Below are 6,000 nucleotides of genomic sequence, written 5' to 3'. Positions count from 1 at the left end.
CTGAGTCACTGACCTTCAAGTCCAAGTCGAGTCTCAAGTCATTGACCTTCAAGTCCGAGTCGAGCCCCGAGTCATTGACCTTCAAGTCCGAGTCGAGTCCCAAGTCACCGACCTTCAAGTCCGAGTCGAGTCCCAAGTCACTGACCTTCAAGTCCGAGTCGAGCCTCCGAGTCACTGACCTTCAAGTCCAAGTCGAGTCCCAAGTCACTGATCTTCAAGTCTGAGTCGAGTCCCAAGTCACCGATCTTCAAGTCCAAGTCGAGTCCCAAGTTACTGACCTTTAAGTCCGAGTCGAGTCCCAAGTTACTGACCTTTAAGTCCGAGTCAAGTCTCAAGTCACTGACCTTCAAGTCCGAGTCAAGTCTCAAGTCATTGACCTTCAAGTCCAAGTCGAGTCCCAAGTCTTACTCAATTTTATCAAGTCAAGTCCTAATAATAGTGTACATAAGGACGAGGAAACAATGGTGAGGAAATTAAAGATACAAACAACGAAAATAAACAACAGACACAAGAAAAAGAAAACAACGAGCATAAAGCAGCAGGACAGATGAGGCATTGTTCTAATATTAAGACTTTCTTTATTTACTGTTTATAGAACAACTTTCTTTCATGGATATTTTGGCGTTGCTTGAGACGTGAATCCAGACTGTTCCAGAGTTTTACACCACATATCGACACACAAACTTTTACAAGTAGTTAAAACATTGGGCAATTTGAAATTTCCTCTAAAACTATAAGTTCTCTGCTTTAGTCCTGATTAAGTCCTGGTTTAGTCTGGGGTTTGGGCTGTTTTTGTTCTGGTTTAATACTGGTTTAGTCCTGGTTTAGTTCTGGTTCAGTCCTGGGGTTTATCACTAATTTAGTTCTAGTTTAGTCCCAGTTTGGTCCTGGGTTAGTCCTGCTGAAGTCCTGCTTTAGTACTGGCTTAGTCCGGAGCTCGGACTGTTTAGTTCTGGTTTAGACCTGGTTTAGGCCTGATTAAATCCTGGTTTAGTTCATATTTACGCTGCGTTCACACTTGCTTTAGTCCTGCTCCCTGTTTAGTCCTTATGTAGACTTGGTTGATCCTCTTCTAGTCCTGGATTAGTCCTGATCTAGTCCAGGTTCAGTCCCAGTTTAGTTCCAACTGCGGTGAGCCATAATTTCTAGATTAATAAATCCTCCAAATTAAGATTAAGGTCAATTTTATGGTTCTAGTTGAGAAAAAAAAAAATTCTGAATTTAAAGTGATTCTCAAGTCACAGGCGTCAAGTCCGAGTCAAGTCTCAAGTCACTGACCTTCAAGTCCGAGTCGAGTCCCAAGTCACCGACCTTCAAGTCCGAGTCAAGCCCCAAGTCACCGACCTTCAAGTCCGAGTCGAGCCCCAAGTCACCGACCTTCAAGTCCGAGTCGAGTCTCAAGTCATTGACCTTCAAGTCCGAGTCGAGCCCCGAGTCATTGACCTTCAAGTCCGAGTCGAGTCCCAAGTCATTGACCTTCAAGTCCGAGTCAAGTCTCAAGTCACTGACCTTCAAGTCCGAGTCGAGTCCCAAGTCATTGACCTTCAAGTCCGAGTCGAGTCCCAAGTCATTGACCTTCAAGTCCGAGTCGAGTCCAAGTCACCGACCTTCAAGTCCGAGTCAAGCCCCAAGTCACCGACCTTCAAGTCCGAGTCGAGCCCCAAGTCACCGACCTTCAAGTCCGAGTCGAGTCCCAAGTCATTGACCTTCAAGTCCGAGTCGAGTCTCAAGTCATTGACCTTCAAGTCGAGTCGAGTCCCAAGTCATTGAACTTCAAGTCCGAGTCGAGTCTCAAGTCACTGACCTTCAAGTCCGAGTCGAGTCCAGAGTCATTGACCTTCAAGTCCGAGTCGAGTCCCGAGTCATTGACCTTCAAGTCCGAGTCGAGCCCCGAGTCATTGACCTTCAAGTCCGAGTCGAGTCCTCAAGTCACTGACCTTCAAGTCCGAGTCGAGTCCCAAGTCACCGACCTTCAAGTCCGAGTCGAGTCCCAAGTCATTGACCTTCAAGTCCGAGTCGAATCTCAAGTCACTGACCTTCAAGTCCGAGTCGAGTCCCAAGTCATTGACCTTCAAGTCCGAGTCGAATCTCAAGTCACTGACCTTCAAGTCCGAGTCAAGTCCCAAGTCATTGATCTTCAAGTCCGAGTCGAGTCCCAAGTCACCGACCTTCAAGTCCAACTGCGAAAAAAAAAGTAAATATATAAATGAGACCAGAGGAGACAGAAAAACAATAAAGATATCAGATTTTTATTCAAATATTTATTCAAAATCAGGACAGTACAAAGACAAAATGAACAGAAGTCATAGATTTAAATCAGTTTCACTTTGAGATCATTTTTCTACACGTTTTATAATAATAATAATGATAATAAATAATATTACAGAGGTTAATATGACTGCCTGTACCTGTATATGAAGGCGCTGGAGCAGATTCAAACAGATCCAATACGGAGGAAACTGTTTACAAAATATTATGTACAAAATGAACTTTTATGTACATGTACAGCGCATTTCTTATGACGTATTATCTGTGACAATGATATTATTGTCCAACCTAACAATATTAAGTTTGTATTATACAGTGCTTTACTTTACAGTTCAGAGTTTTGATGTTTATTTCAACCCAAATTCAGGAAGGTTTTTTGATAATTTGTTGAAAATTTCAGTTCAAAATGAGCACAAAATCAGTCTTTTACATCTTAAGCTTTATAATTCTTAGTCATTATTGTCATTTTATTTGCACGAAATAATACAGACATAAATAATACAGATTTTATATTATTCGTGCTTGATAATTTGAAACCAACTCGCCCAGTGTCCCTACGTCTACTTCTTGGCCTTGCATTTGCACACATACAATATATAATCCGTTCAAATCAGCATTTCCTCTCATAATTTTGCTTCATAAACAGTTTCCAGTGGCACATTGTCAGTCCAAACCTCATCCTAGTTACCACACATCATCTGCGCTTCAGAGTTTTTGCACTGAGGACAGAAATTTGGGAGGATTTGCATATAAAAACCGCCGCACTTTTGAGGAGGCGGGACACTGAAGAGACGGTAAATCACTGTAATCCTCTCTGAGAGTTTAAGATAGTGTAATCCTCCGCCTGAAGGTGGCAGTGTAGGACTCGTGTGGAGACGACAGGGAGCGAGAAGCAAGAAAAAAAAGAAAAGAAAACAGGGCAAAGATTGTCTTGGTTTGAGGAGTAAAAGAGCACAATGTCAGTTTTGAGATGGAGAGTCTGAAATCATTGAGATCATGAGATGTTTTTGTTTCGCTTTGCCTGGGAAGTTTCACAAAAATGGATGTCAGAATAATTTTATTATCCCATATTTGCTAAATACTTGTGTGATATTCTATGCCTATGAGTTAACTATTTATGTACTACAATTCTTTGATCTATAATGTACCAATCACTTGTCACTTGTTGAATAACCTCTGTGTGTTTGACAACTGTGTGCAGTGTCCTGTCGCTCTAGTGAACCTCCAGATGATTCCTCACATGAAGCCAACTCCCACTGTCACACATGCAAGAGTTATGATGGTGTCTGACCTAAGGCACCTCCTGATTGTTAATCATGTTTTATGTGTTTGTACTATGCATAGCTGCATCAGTTTCTTATTATGTCTTTGCTGTTTCCCCTTGAGAATTATCATTCTGTAACTAGGGCCTCCTAATGAAATAAAAAGAGGAGAACGGCCTTGAGTCATCAGAACGTGTGGAGACTGTTGGTTTTGATGCCCACTCTCTGCCCGTTCTCCTCGCGAGTAAAACTGAATTAATCTCTTGTCTTTCTTCTTGTTTACAATGTTTAGATAAACCTAACAATGGAATAAAACTTAACGATCTCCATGGAGACAAGCAGGTGCATACAACAAATCACTCACATGGAACAAATTATAGACAAATAAATTTAAAATCACATTGTGGAACATTCCAGGCAAAGCAATAAGATTTTCATGAGACATTCAGGTGATGGACTCTCCACCAGAAAACATGAACAGTGCTTTTATTTGTACTTTGCAGTGACATCATACTGGGGGTTCTCTTCATGTATCTCTAACTGTGAAATATTTAGCAGTTACTAGGGGTGTAACGGTACAAAAATCACAGTTTGGTACGTACCTCGTTTTTGAGGTCACGGTTCGGTTCATTTTCGGTACAGGAGTCATGTCCAAACTACAATTTTTTCTTGGCCCTCAGGCTTCCAGATGAATTGGCCCCATTACCTTACATCACAGGTGTCAAACATAAGGCCCGGGGGCCAGATCCGGCCCTCCAAGACCTTTAATGTGGCCCTTGGGTGATTTTCTACTAAAATATTTTAATTATATTTTCTATTAAAATCTTGTTAATTTTCTGTGGTGTTTATCACAGCAGCGTCTCCAGCGTCTCTGTACGTGGCCCCTCCCACCAGAGCAGCACAAATGAAGACTTGTCTCTTTCCAAACGCTCTTAAAGGACGATCGTTTTGACTGTTGACCGTGACACCCTCATCAATAAAATGTCCAACATGAGAAAAGTGGAGCCGAGTGCAGGATTTTACAACAAAAATTGACTTATTCCTGTTTACATACAAGTTCATGTTAAAACATTGTGTTGAAATTGAATTTTTCTTCAATTTTCAGGTTGTTCATAATCTTATATTATTATAATAAGAAAGAGTTCATCAATTAAAAAAGATTTCTGTAATAGATTTGTGTTTCTCTGCACAAATATTTGTTAAATAACTTATTGTTATTTTTGGGGTTTATATGACATGAGTTTTCTGATCCGGCCCCTTTGGGATCAAAGTTGGTTGGATACGGCCCCCGGACCAAAATGAGTTTGACACCCCTGCCTTACATCAATTAAAAATGAACTTTTTACTGCAGGTTTTTTGATAATCTACCTTGATAAAGCTGATATTGAATATTTAGTGTGTGGTTTTAAGAATCTTAGCATGAATAAAGACTGATGGATCATTCTAACATGTTAAACAAGGCACATGTTTCAATGATTCAGTGTATTGAGCATCAGTCTGTGGCCCTCGATCAGTCCTCTGCTTTGTCTGTGTTTACATATGTGGCCCTCGAGGAAAAAAGTTTGGACACCCCTGTGGTACAGTGTACGAACAAAATGCAAAACCATTTGTGTGTTTATTAAACCAACAATTTGTATCAACATTATACAAATGGGAAAATAAAATAAATGCAAAGTGCTATAAAGTGCAGCAGGAAACAGTTCCCACCCCGATCACAGACCAGTTTCCTCGTGAATATTAAAGAGCCGAGCCTCTCTGCAGCTGCACATGTAGAGGTGGAATGTAAACACACACAAACTGCACCGAACCAAACGTCCTGTACTGAAACGGTTCAACACGGATACATGTACCATTACACTCCTAGCAGTTACCACACCACACGGTCAAAAAAGAGCCTGGGATCAGTACAAGCGCTCATCTTCCTGTTTAGGAGTTTGATTTTCAACAAAAAGGTGAGAGTGACTCACTGAAAAACCGTTGGTCGTGACTAATTTTCTCAGAGACTTTTTTAACAGCACAGATCAGATCAACTGATGTAGCTCCAGTCAAGTAAATTCTTTATGGTCAGATTGTGTTAAAATAAAGCTCAGATTAAAGTTCAGAGTTTACAGTTAGCATCACACCCCCAGGGAATGTTGACATCATCTGCAAAGTATCAATAAGGACAGAAGTTTAGCCTTTGGACTGTTATTCCACAAGGTTAAATTAGAGGTTAAAGGTTGTATGGAGGATTTTTTGTTTGTTTCAAATTGTCAATGAAAGTTTAAAATACCATTACAGAGACGCAGCAGCCTTGTAATTATGATGACCAAAAAAAAAAAGAATGAAAATCTATCAACTGTGGACGTGTTGAGGCCAGATAAACATCAGCCAATAGAAAACGAGGCTGCCTCATTTTCTATTGGCTGTTAGGTTGTCAATCAAACTCCCTACGTTTCTAAGGTAACTATGCAGCGGTTCTTAGAGGCTT

This window comes from Boleophthalmus pectinirostris, unplaced genomic scaffold (assembly GCF_026225935.1).
Source record: "Boleophthalmus pectinirostris isolate CB_2022bp ecotype Guang Dong unplaced genomic scaffold, ASM2622593v1 HiC_scaffold_14, whole genome shotgun sequence".
Taxonomy (NCBI): Eukaryota; Metazoa; Chordata; class Actinopteri; order Gobiiformes; family Gobiidae; genus Boleophthalmus; species Boleophthalmus pectinirostris.
This window is presented reverse-complemented; position numbering follows the sequence as displayed.